Source organism: Hypanus sabinus, chromosome 13 (genome assembly GCF_030144855.1).
Source record: "Hypanus sabinus isolate sHypSab1 chromosome 13, sHypSab1.hap1, whole genome shotgun sequence".
NCBI classification, from domain to species: domain Eukaryota; kingdom Metazoa; phylum Chordata; class Chondrichthyes; order Myliobatiformes; family Dasyatidae; genus Hypanus; species Hypanus sabinus.
Window position 1 is genome coordinate 613,570 of NC_082718.1, and position 22,706 is coordinate 636,275.

The 22,706-nt window shown below is 45.3% G+C and overlaps 1 protein-coding gene across 3 annotated transcripts in view; it reads left to right on the forward strand.

Moving 5' to 3' along the window:
- Window positions 1-22,706, forward strand: part of LOC132403566 (golgin subfamily B member 1-like) — a 206,314-nt gene that overhangs the window by 71,020 nt on the left and 112,588 nt on the right. The gene's annotated exons all lie outside the window — the stretch shown is intronic.

Here is a 22,706-nt window from a genome sequence, read left to right on the forward strand (position 1 = left end):
TTTGTTAAAACTGCCAAGCTTCTGGACGCTGCGACCTCACCTATGGTTCCAGCAAGCAGAAGCTCAATTCCACATTCGGCAGATAACCTCAGATTACACACGTTACTACTACGTGGTGAACTCCCTCAACCAGGAGACGGCCGCCCAGGTTGAGGAGTTCATACAGTCACCCCCGGAGGACGGCAAATACACAGCATTCGAAGCGCTGCTCATAAGGACTTTTGGACTCTCACGGCACGAGCGAACTGCCCACTTACTGCACCTGGATGGATTGGGAGACAGGCTGCCGTTGGCATTAATGAACGAGATGCTGGCCCTGGCTGAAGGACACAAGCCCTGCCTCATGTTTGAGCAGGCGTTCCTAGAGCAGCTGCTCGAGGACATACGCCTGCTGCCGTCCGACGCGGACTTCGACCCCCGGAAGGTGGCGGCCCAGGCAGATGTGCTGTGGAAAGCCAAGAAGGAGAGTGGGGTGTCCATCGTACAGATCACCAAGCCACGTGCCCAACAGCAGACCAGACCAGGCCCGGCAGCAGAGCTCACAAAACCCAGAGGCAGGAGTGCAGAGGCCAACAAACAATGGTGCTTCTACCATCAGCAGTGGGGCACAGAAGCCTGCTGCTGTACCCCGCCCTGCAACTTCCCGGGAAACACCAGGGCCATTCGCCGCTGATAGCTACGGCAGCTGGCCATCAGGATAGCCTCCTGTATGCCTGGGACAAACAGTCGGGACGCCACTTTTTGGTCGACACCGGAGCCGAGATCAGCGACGAGTTACGACACGCGCAACAGAGAACTGGGATCCACCCTGAGTGCCGCAAATGGCAGCACAATACGGACCTACGGTACCTGTACGGTGCGGCTACAGTTCAGCTTCAGCCAGTTCACGTGGGACTTCACACTGGCCGCCGTGGCCCAACCACTCCTGGGAGCGGAGTTTTTGCGAGCTCACAGCCTGCTGGTCAACCTGCAAGAGAAGAGACTAGTCCATGCCAAGACTTTTCAAACGTTCTCCCTGGGTGGAGCTAAGTCGCCAGTCCCACACCTGGACTCCATCAAGCTATCCGACAACGAATTCACCAGAGTCCTGGCAGACTTCCCATCAGTTCTGGCACCGTAGTTCACGGCAGCCATGCCCAGACACGGTGTACAGCAGCACACCCTGACCCAGGGACCACCCCTCAATGCCCGTGCTCGAAGGCTTCCCCTGGACAAGCTCCGACTAGCAAAGGAGGAGTTCAAGAGGATGGAGGAATTGGGGATCATACGGCAGTCTGACAGCCCAGGGGTCTCCCCCCTGCACATGGTGCCCAAAGCAACGGGGCTGGAGACCATGCGGTGACCACCGCAGACTGAACGAGGCTACAACACCGGACCGCTACCCTGTGCTGCACATTTAGGACTTTGCAGCAAATCTGCACAGTGCAAGGATCTTTTCCAAGGTAGACCTTGTCCGGGGATACCATCAAATCCCGATGCATCCGAACGACATCCCCAAAACAGCACTCATCACTCCAGCCTTTTTGAATTCCTCTGAATGCCGTTCGGCCTAAAGAATGCCGCACAGACATTCCAGCAGCTCATGGACGTGGTGGGACGCGACCTGGACTTTGCATTCATCTATTTGGACGACATCCTCATAGCCAGCAGTAGTCGTCAGGAGCATCTGTCCCACCTCTGTCAAATCTACGCCCGACTGAGTGAGTACAGCCTTACAATCAACCCGGCCAAACGCCGGTTCGGACTCGACACCATTGACTTCCTGGGCCACAGGATTACTAAAGATGGGGCAACCCCTCTGCCTGCCAAGGTAGACGTGGTCTGCCACTTCCCCCGACCCAACACACTCAAAGACCTGCAGGAATTCGTGGGTATGGTGAATTTCTACTACCACTTCCTCCCCTCAGCAGCCCGAATCATGTGCCCCCTGTTCACCCTGATGTCGGGTAAGGGCAAGGACATCATTACCTGGGACAAAGAGGCCGCATCCGCTTTCGTTAAAACCAAAGAAGGCTGGCAAACGCTGCGATGCTAGTGCACCCCAGAACAGACATCCCTACCGCCCTCACAGTGGACGCATCCAATACAGCAGCCGGTTGGAGCTCAGATACCGCGGCGCAGAGGCAGACCTCCCAAACAGGGACCGACCCAGACTGAGGACATTGGGGGGGTGTATCGCCGGTTCTGGGGTGGCGGGGGGGTTATGTGGTGACCCACTTTCCAGAGCACTCGAACCAGCTCACAAAATGACACGCGCCGGCAGAGAGGCTGACCCCAAAAAGGGCGCCAGGCCTTCTTCACCAGCAAGGGAAAAGCCTGCACACGGGAAGGGACTGTGAATATGCAGCATTCCTGCCGGGGGAGGGCGGAAACGGGAAGGCTTAAAAGCGAGGCCGCGAAGTTTGAATAAATCTTTTACGCAACTGCAACTTACCGTCTGTGTGTCGTTATTCCAGCGCTGTGTGTAGCACACCGCTACAATACGTTATTTCTACTTTATATAGGCTGAGTATTTTTATGTGTTATTTGGTAGCTTCATAGCTTAAGGTTACTGGAAAAAGTGCTTCTACCGGGAGAGCTTGCACTGCGTGATTCTGCCAGGAGCACTTGCGCCGAGTGTTTCTGCCGGGAGCGTTTTGCACTGTGTGTTTTTGCCACGAGTGCTGCCGAGAGCGCTTGCATGAAATTTTCGCTGCGGTGGACAGTGCTGCATTAATTGTAGAAAAGTATTCCTACGTTATATAGGCTGTGTATTTATCAGATCATTCCTGCTTTTACTATATGTTACTGTTATTTTAGGTTTTATGTGTTATTTGGCATGATTTGGTAGGTTATTTTTTGGGTCTATGAACGCTCACAAATTTTTCCCATATAAATAAATGGTAATTGCTTCTTCACTTTACGACATTCCAGCTTACAAACCATTTCATAGGAATACTCTACCTTTGAAAAGTGGGGGAAACCTGTACACAGCATCAAACGAATCTCCTTTGTCTCTCTGGCTTATTTCTTCAAAGAATTCCAGCTGATTTATCAGGCAAGGCTTTCCCTTGAGGAAATCATGCAGACTATGGCCTATTTTATCATGTGCCTCTAAGTACCTAACAATCGACTCCAACATTTTCCCAACTACTGAGGTCAGACTAACTGGCCTATAATTTCCTTTCTTCTGACTCTCCCTTCTTGAAGAGTGGAGTGATATTTGCAATTTTCCAGTCTGCTGGAACCATTCCCGAATCTAGTGATTACTAATGTTCCCCATCTCTTCAGCCACCTCTTTCAGAACCCTGGGGTGTACACCATCTGGTCTAGCAGCAATATCGACCTTCAGATCTTCCACCATACTGCTAGTGTCTTCCACAATGAAGACTGATGCAAACTGCTTATTCAGTATGTCAGTCATTTCCTTTTCTGCTGTACTACCTCTGCAGTATCACTTTCCAGCAGTCTGATGTTCACTCACATCTTTTATACTTTATGTATCTGAAGAAACTTGTAGTATCTTCTTTAATGTGATTGGCTATCCTCTTTAATATGATTGCCTAACATACTTTTGTATCCAGTGTTATTTCTTAATGACTTCAGTTGCCTTCTGTTGGTTTTTAAAAGCTTCCCAAACCTGTAACTTCCCACTAATTTTTGCTCTTTTATATGCCCTCTTTTTGGCTTTTATGTTGGCTTCAACTTCTCTTGTTAGTCATGGTTATGTCATCTTACTTTTAGAACATTTCTTCCTCTTGGGGATGTATATATCCTGTGCCTTCTGAATTGCTTCCAGCAATTCCAACCATTGTTGCTGTGCAGTCATCCCTGGTAGTGCCCTTTTCCAATCAATTCTGGCCAACTCCTCTCTCATGCCTCTGTAATTTCCTTTACTCCACTGTAATACTGATACTTCTGACTTTAGCATCTCCTTAAATTTCAGGATGAATTCTGTTGTGTATGTGGCCTAGTTACACAACAATGCTATTAATAAAAACACTGGAGACGGGAGCTAATGTTCACGATTCTTTACTGGCAGAAACCGAACTCGGCACACTTGTACAGATCAATATGTGCCTAATAGCACATGCAACGACGTGTCCCTACAACATAAAATAGTCCCTTATTATACTGTAGGCTAGTGGTCACCAACTTTTTTACGCACAAGATCCCGTACCTCGGTCTTAGTGAAAGGGGAGAGTGACTAGTTACACGCATTCACACTGGGGCAGAAAAGACCGGAAGTAAAACCCCACAACCTGGAAGTAGAAATAATGTATAAACACAAGGGTTACCCACCTTTTTTTGCACTGCGATCCTGTTTAATAGTCACAATATTCTTGCGGACCAGCCGACGGGGTGGTGGGGGGGGTAGTTGGTGTTAAACATGACCGGAATACACCGATACAGGTTCCTTATGTCCGGTCTATTCTGTTATTCCGCAATTTTTTCACGGCTCTTGGCACTTAGTTTCTGTCCTGCTTGCTCACGATTTTTCCGCTGCAAAATCTCAATGCATTTGTCTTTAAGTGCGGGGTGCTTGGACTCAGGGTACCGAAGCTGTTTTGAGGGCTTCATTTCCTCGGACAACCTCCCGGCCCGAATTGCAGCCTCCGCCTGCCCGCCGCCAGACGCCTTGGCCAGGTGCAACTGGTCGCGGGTAGGGTGAGAGGACAAGGTCATGGCCGGAGAGGTCCCCGTGCTGGAGCTGCGGCGGTCCGGTCCAGTCCAGACAGAGTGACTGACCGAGCGAGGAGAGTGACAGGCCTGCCGCCCCCCCCTCACCCCCCGTAGGATCTATCGGCCAACAAAAGTTTGTTTTAGTAGATTGCAGTGCGGTAGCTGCTCTGATACTTACGAAACCTTGAGCACGAATTAGGTCGTCTGCAAATATTTTAGCACCGGCTTCCCCACGAACATTCGGTGTGGTGAACAGGTTTAGAGGCGGTGCCCATCTGTCCGCGCTCTGGGCCCGTAGCAACGGCACTTCCTGCCGGCCACCTGAGGCGAACACTGGCACGAGGGTATCACTGCGTTTAGGCGACTGATGACCTTGCATGCGTTCAAGTTCAACAGTGCTCCGTATGCAGTATGTGGGAGGTCAGGGTCAACACCGTTGTCCCTGATGATTACACCTGCAGTAGATGCATCCAGCTGCAGCTCCTATCAGACCGAGTTAGGGAATTGGAGCAGGAGCTAGATGAACTACGGATCATTCGGGAGGCAGAGATAGATAAGAGTTATCGGGAGGTAGTCACACCGAAAAGACAGGAGGTAGGCAATTGGGTGACAGTCAAGAGAGGCAGGGGGAGCAGACAGAGAGAGAAGAGCACCCCTGTGGCTGTTCCCATCAAAAATAAGTATACTGTTTTGGATACTGTTGGTGGGGATGACCTACCAGGAACAAGCTGCAGTGGTCCTGTCTCTGGCACTGAGGTTGGACTCTCGACTAGGAAGGGGAGTAGGGAAGGGAAGAAAGCGGTATTGATAGGGGATTCTATAGTCAGGGGGGCGGATAGGAGATTTTGTGGGGAAGATCGGGAGTCTCGGATGGTATGTTGCTTCCCTGGTGCCGGAGTCCGAGACATCTCAGATCGGATGCAGGTTATTCTCGAGAGGGAGGGCAAGAATCCAGATGTTGTGGTCCATGTAGGGACCAATGACATGGGTAGGATGAGTGAGGGGGTCCTGCGTAGGGAGTTCAAGGAGTTAGGTGCAAAGCTGAAGAGCAGGACCTCCAGGGTAACAATCTCAGGATTGCTACCTGTGCCATGTGCGAGTGAAGCAAGGAACAGGAGGATTATAAAGGTTAATACGTGGCTGAGAGGATGGTGCAGGAGTGAGGGCTTCAGGTTTGTAGATAATTGGGCTTTGTTCCAGGGAAGGTGGGATCTGTTCCAAAGGGACGGTTTACACCTGAACTGGAGCGGTACTAACATTCTTGCAGGGAAGATTGCTAGAGCTTCTTGGGGGGGTTTAAACTAAATTTGCAGGGGGCGGGGATCCAGAATGTGAGAGAGGATAGCGAGAGGAAGAATAAAGGACAGGTGGGGACTACACGGTTCCGGAATATTAAGTGTGTAGTAGAGGAAGGTGGGGCGGAACAAGTGATAAGGAGGACTCGTGTACAGAGGGATGGTCTGACAGAACATGGAGTTAAATGTGTTGAAAGAATAAGTAAATGTAGGAAGGACAACAAAATTCTAGGGGCGTATAGCCCGATGGGAGTTCGGGGAGCTGGGTTAAGCACAATAGGCAGCGATTCAAACAGAGAGAGAAGAAATGGGTTAAAAATTCTATATCTGAATGCACGAAGTGTCAGGAATAAGGCGGATGAGCTTGAAGCCCAGGTGCGAATGGGTAACTATGATGTTGTTGGGATAACGGAGACATGGCTGCAGGGAGATCAGACCTGGGAAATGAATGTACAAGGGTATACGTGCTATCGTAGGGACAGAATTGTGGGCAGAGGGGGTGGGGTGGCCCTGTTGGTGAGGAATGAGATTCAGTCCTTTGCAAGGGGGGACATAGGGTCAGGAGAAGTAGAGTCTGTGTGGATAGAACTGAGGAACAGTAAGGGCAAAAGGACCCAAATGGGTGTTGTCTACAGGCCACCAAACAGTAGCATGGATATTGGGTGCAAGTTGAATAGGGAGTTAACATTGGCATGTGGCAAAGGTAATATTGCAGTAGTTATGGGGGATTTCAACATGCAGGAGAACTGGGAGAATCAGGTTGGTGCTGGACCACAGGATAGAGAGTTTGTAGAGTGCCTACGGGATGCATTCTTGGAACAGCTTGTACGAGAGCCGACCAGGAACAAGACTATTTTGGATTTAGTGTTATGTAATGAACAGGATTTGATAAGCGATCTCGCAGTAAAGGAGCCATTAGGAGGTAGTGATCACAATATGATAAGCTTTTATCTGCAATTTGAGAAGGATAAGGGCAGCTCGGTGTCAGTGTTGCAGATGAACAGGGGAAACTATGGAGCCATGAGGGAGGAGCTGGCCAAAGTTGACTGGACGGATAGCCTAGCAGAAAAGACAGTGGAACAGCAATGGCAGGTATTCTTGGGAATAATGCACAAGGTGCAAGATCAGTTCATCCCCCAGAGAAGGAAGGATTCAAAGGGGGGAAAGAGGCCTCAGTGGTTGACAAAGGAAGTCAGAGACTGCATAGCATTAAAAAAAAGGAAATATGACAGAGCTAAGGTGAGTGGGAGGACAGATGATTGGGAAGTTTTTAAGGAACAACAGAACTTAACTAAAAAGACAATACGGGGAGAAAAAATGAGGTACGAACGCAAGCTAGCCAGGAATATAAAGGAAGATAGCAAAAGCTTTTTTAGGTATGTGAAGAGAAAGAAGATAGTTAAGAACAATGTTGGGCCCTTGAAGAATGAATTGGGTGAAATTGTTATGGGAAACAGAGAAATGGCAGAAGAATTTAATGAGTACTTTAGATCTGTTTTCACTAAGGAAGACACAAGCAATCTCCCAGATGTATGGATGGGCCAAGGACATAGGGTAATAGAGGAAATGAAACAGATTGACATTCGGAAGGAAACGGTGATGAGAAGACTGATGGGACTGAAGGCTGACAAATCCCCAGGTCCAGATGGTCTGCACCCTAGGGTACTAAAGGAGGTGGCCCTGGAAATTGTGGATGCATTGGTAATCATTTTCCAATGTTCCTTAGACTCAGGATCAGTTCCTGAGGATTGGAGAATGGCTAATATTATCCCACTTTTTAAAGAAAGGAGGGAGGGAGAAAACAGAGAACTATCGACCTGTCAGCCTGACATCGGTGGTGGGAAAGATGCTAGAGTCCATTATTAAGGATGAAATAGTGGCATATCTAGACAGCAGTGATAGGATTGGGCTGAGCCAGCATGGATTTACCAAGGGTAAATCATGCTTGACTAATCTGTTGGAGTTTTTCGAGGTTGTAACCAGGAAGTTAGATGGGGGAGATCCAGTGGATGTAGTGTAACTCGATTTTCAGAAGGCATTTGATAAGGTCCCACATAGAAGATTGGTGGGTAAAATCAAAGCTCAGGGCATTGTGGGGGGAAGGCATTGACATGGATAGAAAACTGTTGGCAGATAAAAAGCAAAGGGTAGCGGTGAATGGGTGTTTCTCGGAATGGCAGGTGGTGACTAGTGGGGTGCCACAGAACTCGGTATTGGGACCACAGCTGTTTACAATTTACATCAACGATTTAGATGAAGGCATTGAGAATAACATCAGCAAGTTTGCTGATGATACTAAGCTGCGTGGCAGTGTGACATGTGATGAGCATGTTAGGGGAATTCAGGGTGACTTGGATAGGCTGAGTGAGTGGGCAGATACTTGGCAGATGACATTTAATGTGAATAAGTGTGAGGTTATCCACTTTGGGAGTAAGAACAGGAAGGCGGATTATTTGAACGGTGTAGAGTTAGGTAAGAGAGAAATACAAAGAGATCTAGGAATCCTTGTTCATCAGTCACTGAAGGTGAATGAGCAAGTGCAGCAGGCAGTGAAGAAGGCTAATGGAATGTTGGCCTTTATTACAAAGGGAATTGAGTACAAGAGCAAGGAAATCCTCTTGCATTTGTACAGGGCCCTGGTGAGACCACACCTGGAGTATTGTGTACAGTTTTGGTCTCCAGGGTTAAGGAAGGACATCCTGGCTGTTGAGGAAGTGCAGCGTAGATTCACGAGGTTAATTCCTGGGATGTCTGGACTGTCTTACGCAGAGAGGTTAGAGAGACTGGGCTTGTACATGCTGGAATTAAGGAGATTGAGAGGGGATCTGATTGCAACATATAAGATTATTAAGGGATTGGACAAGATAGAGGCAGGAAATATGTTCCAGATGCTGGGAGAGTCCGGTATCAGAGGGCATGGTTTGAGAATAAGGGGTTGGTCATTTAGGACAGAGGTAAGGAAAAACTTCTTCTCCCGAAGAGTTGTGGGTGTCTGGAATGCACTGCCTTGGAAGGCAGTGGAGGCCAATTCTCTGGATGCTTTCAAGAAGGAGCTAGATAGGTATCTTATGGATAGGGGAATCAAGGGATATGGGGACAAGGCAGGAACCGGGTATTGATAGGAATTGATCAGCCATGATCTCAGAATGGCGGTGCAGGCTCGAAGGGCCGAATGGTCTACTTCTGCACCTATTGTCTATTGTGAGCGTGACGGTGAATGAGGAAAAGTGCAGCTGACTCGTATTGTTTCCTCGCGGCCTGGTGGTTGGGGACCATTGAATTACACAGTGTAGCGCCGGGAGGGGGAGCTACAGGCATGTGCACTGGACAGAAAGAATGGAACTAAAACCCCGCAACCCAGAAACAATCTCTCAACAGTATTTGTGTATTTATTTTTCATTCTTTTTCGGGATCTACTGGGAAAGTCTCAAAGATCGACCAGTCGATCGCGATCGACGGGTTGGTGACCACTATTGTAGGCCATGCAGTACACTCCTCCCCTTTTATTTTAATAGTGTATCTGGGTCTCGTTGCTAAACAAAAATGTCTACCCTTAACATACAAACGCCTACCATTTGTTTACTTAGTAACTTAATAATATCAAATCATAACAAAGTAATATAATAATATCAGATTATAACAAGCCCCCTTTTTTTCTTTTGATTTTTTAAAACTTTTTTTAACCTTTTACTTTTGGTCTAATACCCATTTATAACTCAAGTCTCTGGAGAGGTCTCCTCTGCTTCTCTGGGTAACGTCTGACTTGAAATGTTTGCTTTGGGGAATGAGTCTCCACAGGTACCTAAGGTGGGTCCTCAGCACTGATGACAGGCTCATCTGTGGAGGAGGCTGATGTGGTCACAGCAGGAATGTTTGCTTCTTTGTCCGGGAGTCAGGGCAGGGTGTTGTTGTGTTTTTCACCTGAGAATTCAGAATTTGATCCACGTAATGTGCTTTTGTGTCATGAGAGTCCGGGCAAGGTGGTGTTGTCTTTCTCACCCGAGAAGCCAGGATTTGGTCCACGTACCATCTCGATACATTCTCTTCCACCTGTACTCTATACATCAGTTGGCCTGCCTATGGCAGAAATTATACCCGACTGCCACTTTTCAGTCTGGTAATCACGTACAAGAATTGACTGACCCACACTGAAGCTCCGTGTTGACTTAGCATTTGAGTGTTTGAACTGTCTGTTCTCCACATCACACCGTACATCTGGTTTGAGAAGATCCATGCGGGACCTCAGGTTCTTGTTCAGAAACATCATCGCTGGAGTCTGGTTGGTGGTTGCATATACTGCATTACGATAGGCAAGGAGGAAGTTATCTATCTTGTGTTATAGTGGTCGATAATCACAGTCCCTTGCCTTGAGGTCTTTCTTGAATGTTTGTACAAATCTTTCTGCCAAGCCATTTGTGGGTGGATGGTACGGGGCCGATGTAAAGTGCTTGATTCCATTGTTCTTCACGAAACTTCGGAATTCTGCAGAGACAAATTGTTGTCCATTGTCTGTGTAGATTTGCTCTGGTGTGCCATTCCTGGTGAACGTGGTCCTCAGCACTGTAATGGTCTTTTCCGATGTGCTTGTCTTCAGTTTGACAATCACAGGCCATTTGGAATGTGCATCAATGGCGATAAAAGGATAGAGTCCATGAATGGTCCAGCAAAGTCATTGTACACTCGTTGCCATGGTGATGAGGCCCACTCCCACAGATGGAGAGGGGCTTGTGGTGGTGTGTTCCGGATCTTTTCACATCCAGAAGAGTTCTTGGTCACATCCTCAATCTGTTTATCGATTCCTGGCCACCACACATAGGCACGGCCAAGACCTTTCATCTTCATGGTACCCAGGTGCCCCTTGTGCAGTTCCTCCGGCACTCTGGTGCGTAGCTTGGGAGGAATCACAGCTCGTGAGCCACACATTAGTGTTCCCCGACACACTGACAACTGCTTCTTCCTCACTGAGAAGGCTGGAAACAATGTGTTACCCCACGCTAGCCGTCCCTTTATTGTGATGTCATACACTTTTGACAACGTAGGGTCATTGTGTGTTTCCCTTTCAATGAGGCTGTTTGTCACTTTTTTCAAAAGTGTTGCTTCCTCAGAATTTTTTTTTGATAGACTGCTTGAAGATGAACACAAATATGATTTCAGAATACTTGTATTACGTAGGGATTTGGAGAAACAACAAATTAACTTTTATTGAATATAATGTGTTTAATTGTATAATGGTGCTGATGCTTTGCAATAGTTCAACTAAGTTAAAAATTCTTTGTTAATGATTTTCATTTGTACTCTGTGTCTGAGGCTTCTCACTTAAGAGTTCAACAATAATTCATCAGCATTGATGGATTCCAGTTGCCCTGGTATCTTTTCTCCATGACCGCAATGTCCTGGTGAAACCTTTCACCATAGGAATGCAGAAAATGAATCTTTAGTGACCTGTTGCATTTCATGGTTTTATATGCTTGAAGCATGCTTTCAACCAGCTGTATGTAGTTTGGTGCTCTGCAGATGCCGAGAAAAATTTCAACAACTTCTTTGAATGCCTTCCATGTGATTTTCTTTGGTCCCACTAGAAATTCTTCAAATTGCCTGTCATTGATGACCTCTTTGATTTGCGGACCAACAGAAATGCTTTCCTTAATCTTGGCATCAATTATTCTGGGAAGCATCTGTCTAAAGTATCAAATTCCTTCATAGAAATTTTTGTGCCTGGTGATAGCAAATTACATCCTTAAAGTCCTGAACCCAATAATTATCGCTAAAACCTGTCCTGCCATGCAGCAGCCGTGCCTCCTATGCATGCCTAAGCTTGCCTGGACAAGATAGGAAACTTTCCAGCTTACATTGTAGGCAACATTCTAATTGACTTGAATTATGTATTGAAATAACAAACATAAGTTAATTTTAAAAGATAGCACGTGATAGGGAAATTTCATGGTGATTTTCATGATCAGTAGCCCAAAATTTATAAGATACACCTGAAGGTATTCAGGAAGCAAAATCTTTGTTATTCAGTTGTTCAACTATTGTTGTGTGAAAGACCTTTGGTGAATTCATTTGTGTAGTTATCTTGGAAGTCGGCAGTGGTAAACGTGACAACCCATTGGCATTGCCATGTTGCTTGGTCCCCTTGTGTTCAATGTCATACATGTGACCTCCTAAGAACAGAGACCATTGCTGCAGCCTTTGTGCTGTCATCAGTGGAACACCTTTTCTTGGATTGAAGATTGACACAAGAGGCCGATGATCAGTCAACAGGGTAAACTTTTGGCCAAACAGGTAGTGACTCCCCACATAAGGCTTAGAGCCTCTCTGTCAATCTGCATAGTTGGGTTCAGCTGAAGTTAGCGTTCTTGTGGAAAACGCTATTGGTCTTTGTGAGCAATCTGGAAATTTGTGCGATAACACAGCTGCTATCCCACAGGACGAGGCATCACAAGCTAGTTGGATCGGTAAGGAGGGGTCAAAGTATGCGAGTACCCCTTCTGAAGTTATGAGTCTTTTAGTTTCTTGAAATGTTTTATCACAGCTCTCAGTCCATTTCTGTTGTGTTCCTGTCTGTTATAGTGCATTTAGTGGGTGTAGGACTGTGGATAGGTTAGGCAAGAACTTGTAATAGTTCTCTAGTCCAATTTATGCTCTCAGCTGAGACACATTTTTGGGTGGTGGTGCCTTAAGCACCACTTCTATCTTGTATTGATACATGTGTAAGCTTTCCTTGTTGATCACATGCCCACAGAATGAAATTTCCTTTTTAAAAAACTCACATTTCTGTCGATTAGCTCTGAGCCCATATTCTCGTAACCTGATGAGCACTTGTTCAAGGTTAGAAAGATGTTCATCGTCATCTTTGCCAGTGACAATGATGTCATTCAGGTAACACTGACTCCCTGGATTCCCCTGCAGGACCTGGTCCATTGCCCTTTGCCAGATTGCAGGAGCTGATGCTATCCCAAACACCAACCTGTTGTACTGGTAAAGTCCTTTGTGTGTATTTATTGTCAGGTATTTCTTGGATGCTTCATCAATTTCCATTTGGAGATAAGCCTGGGTCAAATCGATTTTTGTGAAATGTTTCCCTCCTGACAGGGAAGCAAAGATGTCCTCAGTACGAGAGAGCGGATACTGAACTGTGTGGAGAATCGGATTAACAGTCACTTTAAAATCATCACATATGTGCGCCTTGCTTGGTTTTCCTGTGCTGGAGGGTTTCTTCATCACTGGAACAATGATTTTTTTTGCAGCAATACATAGAGGTACCGACTAGAGAAGGGGCAGTGTTGGATCTTCTGTTAGGGAATGAAATAGGTTAGATGATGGAGGTATGTGTTGGGGAGCACTTCAGGTCCAGTGATCACAATGCTATTAGTTTCAATATAATTATGGAGAAAGATAGGACTGGACACAGGGTTGAGGTTTTCGATTGGAGAAAGGCTAACTTTGAGGAGATGCAAAAGGATTTAGAAGGAGTGGATTGGGACAGTTTGTTTTATGAGAAGGATGTAATAGAGAAATGGAGGTCATTTAAAGGTGAAATTTTGAGGGTACAGAATCTTTATGTTCCTGTTAGGTTGAAAGGAAAGGTTAAAAGTTTGAGAGAGCCATGGTTTTCAAGGGATATTGGAAACTTGGTTAGGAAAAAGAGAGATATCTACAATAAATATAGGCAGCATGGAGTAAATAGGTGCTTGAGGAATATAAAGAATGTAAGGAGAATCTTAAGAAAGAAATTAGAAAAGCTAAAAGAAGATACGAGATTGCTTTGGCAAGTAAGGTGAAAATAAATCCGAAGGGTTTCTACAGTTATATTAATAGCAAAAAGATAGTGAGGCATAAAATTGGTCCCTTAGAGAATCAGAGTGGACAGCTATGTGTGGAGCCGAAAGAGATGGGGGAGATTTTGAACAATTTCTTTTCTTTGGTATTCACTGAGGAGAAGGATATTGAATTGTGTAAGGTAAGGGAAACAAGTAGGGTAGTTGTGGAATCTATGATGATTAAAGAAGAGGAAGTACCTGGGCTTTTAAGGAATATAAAAGTGGATAAATCTCCTGGTCCTGACAAGATATTCCCTAGGACCTTGAGGGAAGTTAGTGTAGAAATAGCAGGGGCTCTGAGAGAAATATTTCAAATGTCATTAGAAACGGGGTTGGTGCCGGAGGATTGGCATATTGCTCATGTGATTCCATTGTTTAAAAAGGGTTCTAAGAGTAAACCTAGCAATTATAGACCTGTCAGTTTGACGTCAGTGGTGGGTAAATTAATGGAAGGTATTCTTAGAGATGGTATATTTAATTATCTGGATAGACACGGTCTGATTAGGAACAGTCAACATGGAGTTGTGCGTGGAAGATCATGTTTGACAAATCTTACTGAATTTTTTGAAGAGATTACGAGGAAAGTTGACGAGGGTAAAGCAGTGGATGTTGTCTATATGGACTTCAGTAAGGCCATGTGACAAGGTTCCACATGGTTAGTTAGGAAGGTTCAATCGTTAGGTATTAATATCGAAGTAGTGAAATGGATTCAACAGTGGCTGGATGGGAGATGTCAGAGATTAGTGGTGGATAACTGTTTGTCAGGTTGGAGGCCAGTGACTCGTGGTGTGCCTCGGAGATCTGTACTGGGTCCAATGTTGTTTGTCATATACGTTTATGATCTGGATGATGGGGTGGTAAGTTGGATTAGTAAGTATGCAGATGATACTAAGGTAGGTGGCGTTGTGGATAATGAAGTAGGTTTTCAAAGCTTGCAGAGAGATTTAGGCCAGTTAGAAGAGTGGGCTGAACAATGGCAGATGGAGTTTAATACTGATATGTGTGAGGTGCTACATTTTGGTAGGAATAATCCAAATAGGACATACATGGTAAATGGTAGGGCATTGAAGAATGCAGTAGAACAGAGTGATCTAGGAATAATGGTGCATAGTTCCCTGAAGGTGGAATCTCATGTGGATAGGATGGTGAAGAAAGCTTTTGGTATGCTGGTCTTCAATCAGAGTATTGAGTATAGGAGTTGGGATGTAATGTTAAAATTGTATAAGGCATTGGTAAGGCTGAATTTGGAGTATTGTATATAGTTCTGGTCACTGAATTATAGGAAGGATATCAACAAAATAGAGTGTACGGAGAAGATTTACTAGAATGTTACCTGGGTTTCAGCACCTAACTTACAGGGAGAGGTTGAACAAGTTAGGTCTTTATTCTTTGGAGCGTAGAAGGTTGAGGGGGGACTTGATTGAGGTATTTAAAATTATGAGGGGGATAGATAGAGTTGATGTGGATAGGCTTTTTCCATTGAGAGTAGGAGAGATTCAAACAAGAGGACATGAGTTGAGAGTTAGGGGGCAAAAGTTTAAGGGTAACACGAGGGGGAATTTCTTTACTCAGAGAGTGGTAGCTGTGTGGAATGAGCTTCCAGTAGAAGTGGTAGAGGCAGGTTCAATATCGTCATTTTAATTAAAATTGGATAGGAATGTGGACAGGAAAGGAATGGAAGGTTATGGGCTGAGTGCGGGCCAGTGGGACTAGGTGAGAGTAAGCGTTCGGCACGGACTAGAAGGGCCGAGATGGCCTGTTTCTGTGCTGTAATTGTTATATGGTTAATAGGCACAGCCCATTCACTCCAATCCACCTTTGACAGGACCCCCGATTTTTCAGCTCTGCCTCTACTGTAGGACGGATTGCATATGGCACTGGTCTGGCTTTGTGAAATTTTGGACATGTATTTTCCTCAATCTCAGTCCTTGCCTTCATGCCCTGAAGTGTTCATATTCCTTTCATGAACACTTCCTCAGAGAAAGAAAGTATTTGTGTCAGTCTCTCAGATGTAGCCTTGCTGCCCTCCTTTGCTGACATATCTAGTGCCTTGATGGTGTGCCAATCCAACTGGATTTTCCTGAGCCATTCATGTCCCAGCAATGGTGGTCCTCCATTTTTCAGTACATAGAAGTTCAGTTGCTGTGTTTTATCTCCGCAGGTCACTGTCACTCTAAGTTTGCCTTCAGGATGCACTTTCTGTCCTGTGTAAGTCTTTAGTAAAAGTTTAGTTAGTTTCAGAGGTATGTGCGAAAACAGTCATTTTAAGTCAAGTCAAGTCACTTTTTATTGTCATTTTGACCATAACTGCTGGTGCAGTACACAGTAAAAATGAGACAATGTTTTTTAGGACCCTGGTGCTACATGAAACAATACAAAAACTACACTGAACTATGTAAAAACAACACAGAAAAAAAACTACACTAGACTACAGACCTAGAACTGCATAAAGTGCACAAAATAGTGCAGGCATCACAATAAATAATAAACAAGACAATAGGCACAGTAGACGGCAATAAGTTGGTGTCAGTCCAGACTCTGGGTATTGAGGAATGTGATGGCTTGGGGGAAGAAACTGTTACATAGTCTGGTCGTGAGAGCCCGAATGCTTCAGTGCCTTTTCCCAGATGGCAGGAAGGAGAAGAGTTTGTATGAGGGGTGCGTGGGGTCCTTCATAATGCTGTTTGCTTTGCGGATGCAGCGTATAGTGTAAATGTCTAATGGCGGGAAGAGAGACCCTGATGATCTCAGCTGGCCTCACTATCCACTGCAGGGTCTCGTGATCCGAGATGGTACAATTTCCGAACCAGGCAGCGATGCAGCTGCTCAGGATGCTTTCAATACAACCTCTGTAGAATGTGATGAGGGTGGGAGATGGACTTTCCTCAACCTTTGCAGAAAGTAGAGACACTGCTGGGCTTTCTTTGCTATAGAGCTGGTGTTGAGGGACCAGGTGAGATTCTCTGCCAGGTGAACTCCAAGAAATTTGGTGCTCTTAACGGTCTTTACCAAGGAGCCATCGAGGTTCAGCAGAGAGTGGTCGCTCTGTGCCCTCCTGAAGTCAACAACCATCTCTTTTGTTTTGTCACATTCAGAGACAGTTTGTTGGCTGTGCACCAGTCCGTTAGCCGCTGCACCTCCTCTCTGTATGCTGACTGGTTGTTCTTGCTGATGAGACCCACCACGGTCGTGTCATCGGCGAACTTGATGATGTGATTCGAGCTGTGTGTTGCAGCACAGTCGTGGGTCAGCAGAGTGAACAGCAATGGACTGAGCACACAGCCCTTGGGGGACCCCCGTGCTCAGTGTGATGGTGTTGGAGATGCTGCCTCTGATCTGGACTGATTGAGGTGTCCCACTCAGGAAGTCTAGTATCCAGTTGCAGAGGGAGGTGTTCAGGCCCAGTAGGCTCAGCTTTCCAATCAGTTTCTGAGGAATGATTGTGTTGAATGCTGAACTGAAGTCTATGAACAGCATTCAAACGTATGTGTCTTTTTTGTCCAGGCGGGTTAGGGCCAGGTGGAGGGTGATGGCAATGGCATCATCTGTTGAACAGTTGGGACGGTACGTGAACTGCAGGGGGTCCAGTGAGGGGGGCAGCAGGGTCTTGGTGTGCCTCATGACGAACCTCTCGAAACACTTCATGATGATGGATGTGAGTGCAACGGGACGGTAGTCATTTAGGCAGGACACTGAAGACTTCTTCAGGACGGGGACGATAATGGCGGCCTTCAAGCACGTTGGAACAGTGGTGCTGCTCAGGGAGATGTTGATGATGTCAGTGAGAACATCTGCTAGCTGGTCTGCACATCCTCTGAGCACTCTACCAGGAATATTGTCTGGTCCAGCAGCCTTCTGTGGGTTGACCCTGTAGAGGGTTCTTCTCACATCGGCTACGGTGAGACACAGCACTTGGTCATTTGGAGGAGGGGTGGACTTCCTCGCAGCCACATCATTTTCTGCCTCAAAATGAGCATTGAAGTTGTTAAGTGCATCTGGGAGGGAGGCATCACCCCGCACAGTCAGGTGATGTTGTCCTGTAATTGATGATGTCCTGAATTCCCTTCCACATGCGCCGCATGTCGCCGCTGTCCTGGAAGTGGCTGTAGATTCGCTGGGCGTGTGCACGCTTTGCCTTTCTGATGGCCTGGGACTATTTGGCCCTTGCTGTTGTTAGGGCTGCCTTGTCGCCTGCTCTGAAGGCGGAGTCATTGGTCCTCAGCAGCACATGCACCTCTGCTGTTATCCATGGCTTCTTGTTAGCGCATGTAGTGATGGTCTTGGACACAATGATGTCGTCGATGCACTTGCTGAGTTAACTAGTCACTGACGCCGTGTACGCCTCTAAGTTGGTAGAGTTGCCATCGGTTGCAGCCTCCCTGAACATGTGCTCAAAGCAGTCTTGAAGAGCAGAGATGGCTCCTGCTGGCCACGTTCTCACCTGCTTCTGAACTGGTCTGGAGCACCTGACAAGCGGTCTGTATGCTGGGATTAGCATAACAGAGACGTGGTCTGAGTAACCGAAGTGGGGGCGGGGCTTCGCCTGGTACGCATCGGGGATGTTTGTGTAAACAAGGTCCAACACATTCTCCCCCCTCGTTGCAAAGTCCACATACTGATGGAATTTGGGGAGCACTGACTTGAGGTTCGTGTGGTTAAAATCTCCAGCGACAATAAACAGTCCATCAGGGTGTGCGTTCTACAGTTCGCTAATAGCCCCATACAGTTCACAGAGTACCTCCTTAGCATTAGCGCTGGGGGGAATGTAGACACTAACAATGAGGACATTGGTGAATTCTTGTGGTAAATAAAATGGTCTGCATCTAACAGTCACAAACTCTACTAGCGATGAGCAGCATCTGGAAACCAGCACCGAGTTCTTGCACAATTCCGTATTGATGTAAACCACAAGCCACCACCGCAAGTCTTACCGGAAGGAGCTGCATCCCTGTCCGCTTGAAACAAGGCGAGCCCATCCAGCTGAATGGCGGCGTCCAGGATTCCATTGGTAAGCCATGTCTCTGTGAAAACATACGCACAGCAGATTCTGTACTCCCACCGAGTATTTTGTTGGAGTCGGATGTAGTCCAATTTATTGCCCAGGGAGCGGACAATGGAGAGCAGAATGGACGGGAGAGCCGGCCAGCTAGGGTTTGCTTTTTGCCTGGCACGGACCCCTACCCACTTGTCTCGCTTCCACCCTTATTATATGCACTTTACAGCTCCCTTTGCAATCTCAACCCCACATCTTGGCTGCTATTTGAAGGCCTATACATGATTTCTATAACGTGATTTTTTTTTACCCTTGCACTTCTTAACTCCATCCACATAGATCTGTCATTTTCTGACCCTACATCACCTCTTTCTAAAAATGTAATTCCACCTGTTGCCAACAGAGCCACAACACTGTCTATGCCTTGCTGCCTGTCCTTTCGATGCAAAGACCAGTGCTAGTATGCTAAAGAATATTGATGGAAAAAAGGAAACTTAGGGATTCAAGAGCAGTGAAGAAGCTTGAAGTTTCAATACTGTAATGGTGCTATATACAGAAATTGCAGACTGCCTATCACGTTTTCAACATCAAATTCATGCTTGGGGGCTCTATTGCATAAAGCAACAATTATTCCGTGGCACAGTACAGAATAGATATTAAATACAGATCCCTTTATAGAATTCTATCAGACACTCAAAGAGAAGTTTAACTTGGATTAAGTACAGACTAAAGCTCTCTACTTTTACCTGTCAGTGTTCCTAGACAGGTGCACTACAGTTTAGATGCAAATTAAAATATTGTCTATGCTGCATTAATTTGCATAAGATTGTCATCCTCTGAAGTACCATTTTGCTATTTGCCATATATATTAGAGCAAAAATTAGTGGGAAGTTAAAGGATTGGGAAGCTTTAAAAAAAACAGAAGACAATTAAAAGTCATTAAGAAGATAAAGATGGAATAGGAAAGTAAGCTATCCAATTATGTTATAGAGGATACCAAAAGTTTCTTCAGATACATAAAGTGTAAAAGAGAGAGAAGAGTGGATATCGGACCACTGGAAAAAGAATGTTGGAAAAGCAGAAATAGGGGTCAAGGAAATGGCAGATGAACTGAATAAGTATTTTGCATCATTCATCACTATGGAAGACACTAGCAGTATGGTGGAAGTTCAAGTGTCAGGAGGCATAAAGTGTATGAAGTTACTATAACTAGAGAGAAGATTATTTTGAAACTGTAAAGTCTGAAGGTAGGTAAGTCACCTGGACCAGATGGTGGACACCCCAGAGTTCTGAAAGAGGTGGCTGAATAGATCATGGAAGTATTAGTAATGATCTTTCAAGAATCACAAGATTCAGGAATGGTACTGTTAGACTGAAAATTGCAAATGTCACTACACTTTTCAAGAAGGGAGAGAAGGAAAATACAAAAAGACACAAAGAGACTTGGGAGTCCTTGTGCAGGATTCAATAAAGGTTAATTTGCAGGTTGAGTCTGTGTGGCAAATGCATGTCAGCATTAATTTCAAGAGAACTAGAATAAAAATCCAAGGATGTAATGTTGAGAATTTATAAAACACCGGTGAGGCCTCTCAGGGTATTGTGAACAGTTTTGGGCCTCTTATAAAAAATGTGCTGAAACTGGAGAGGGTTTAAAGTACGTTCATGAAAATGGCTCCATGTTTAAACAGCTTGTTATGATGAGCATTTGATGGCACTGAATACATCCATGATGGCTTTCTTGAACAGCATGTTACTGGACCAACAAGGGAACGTGCTATCTCAGATCTGGTCCTGTGCAATGAGATGGGTAAAATTAATGATCTTGGAGTTAGGGATCCTATTGGAAAGAGTGATCACAGTATGATTGAGTTTCTCATACAAATAGAGGGTGCAGTAGTTTGATCTAAAACCAGTGAAATATGTCTAAACAATGGAGACTACAATGGGTTGAGGGAGGATTTAGCTAGTGTAGACTAGGAGCACAGGCTATATGGTGGGATGGTTGAGGACCAATGGAAGACAGTGCTCAATAAAAGTATATTCCAATTAAAAGCAAGGACAATAAGGGTGGGAAGAGCCACCCTTAGATAAATAAGGAAATAAAAGAAGGTATCAAACTAAAAGCTTGTGCATACAAAGTCGCCAAGAGTAGTGGGAAACTGGAAGATTGGGAAAACTCTTTAAAAAGTAATAAAGAACCACTACGTGAGCAAAAAGAAAGGGAAGCTAGATTATGAAAATAAATTAGCACAAAATATAAAAATAGATAGTAAAAGTTTTCATAATTATATAAAGCGGAAAAGGGTGGCTAAAGTTAATGTAGGTCCCTTGGAAGAAGGGAAGGGGGAATTGATATTGGGTAATGAAGAAATGGCAGAGGCATTGAATGACTATTCTGTGTCAGTCTTCATGGTGGAGGACACGTCTAACATGTCAAGGAGATGTTATGGATGCAATGGGAGGTGAGGACCTTGATACAATAGCTATCACTGAAGAGGTTGTGCTGAGCAAACTTGTACATCTGAAAATAGACAAGTTTCCTGGTCCTGATGTAATGCATCCCAGGGTACTGAAAGAGTAGCACAAGTTATAGCAGAGGCTTGGTGATAATTTACTAATATTCTTTGGACTCTGGGCAGGTCCTAGTGAATTGAAAAACAGCAAATGTCATGCCACTGTTCAAAAAAGGGTATAGGCAAAAGGCAGGTAACAATAAGCCAGTTGGTTTAACATCAGTAGTTGGGGAAAATGTTTGAAGCTATCATTAAAGAAGAAGTAGTGAGGCATCTGGAAAGAAATGCTGCAACTGTACAGGGTACTGATGAGGCTGCATCTTATTGAATGGTGGAGCAGGCCCTACAGGCCAGATGGTATTAATAGTTCCTGGGTGTCAAGATCTCGGAGGATCTAACCTGGTCCCAACATATCGATGTAGTTATAAAGAAGGCAAGACAGCAGCTATACTTCATTACGAGTTTGAAGTGATTTGGCATGTCAGCAAATGCACTCAAACTTCTATAGTTGTACTGTGGAGAGCATTCTGACAGGCTGCATCACTGTCTGGCATGGAGGGGCTACTTCACAGGACTGAAAGAAGCTGCAGAAGGTTGTAAATCTGGTCAGCTCCATCTTGGGCACTAGCCTACAAAGTACCCAGGACATCTTCAGTGAGTGGTGTCTCAGAAAGGCGGTGTCCATTATTAAGGACCTCCAGCACCAAGGGCATGCCCTTTTCTCACTGTTACCATCAGGCAGGAGGTATAGGAATTTGAATGCACACACTCAGCGATTTAGGAACAGCTTCTTCCGCTCCGCCATCCAATTCCTAAATGGAAGTTGAATCTTTGGACACTACCTCACTTTTTTTTTAATATACAGTATTTCTGTTTTTGCATGTTTTTTAATCTATTCAATATATGTAATTAATTTACTTATTATTTTTATTTTTTTTCTCTCTGCTAGATTATGTATTGCATTGAATTGCTGCTACTCAGTTAACAAATTTTGCATCTCTTGCCGGTGATAAAAAAAACCTGATTCTGATTCTGAATGAGGGATGACCCTATTGAAACCTATTGAATGGTGAAAGGCCTTGATAGAGTGGATGAGGAGAGAGTGCGTCTTATGGAGGAAGTATCCAACTGGAGGACACAGCAGAATAGAGGGGCGTCTTTTCACAATAGAGAAATTTGTTTAGCTATAGTGTAGTAAATCTGTGGAATTCTTTGCCATGGGCAGCTATGGAGGCCAAGTCTTTATGTATATTTAAAGCAGAGTTAATAGATTCTTGATTGGTCAGGATACAGGGAGAAGGCAGGAGATTGGGGTCAAGAGGAAAACAGGATCAACCATGATGAAATGGCAGTGCAGACTCGATGGATCAAATGTCCTGATTCTTTTCCTATATCCTATGGTCTTATGAAGTGAAATGGC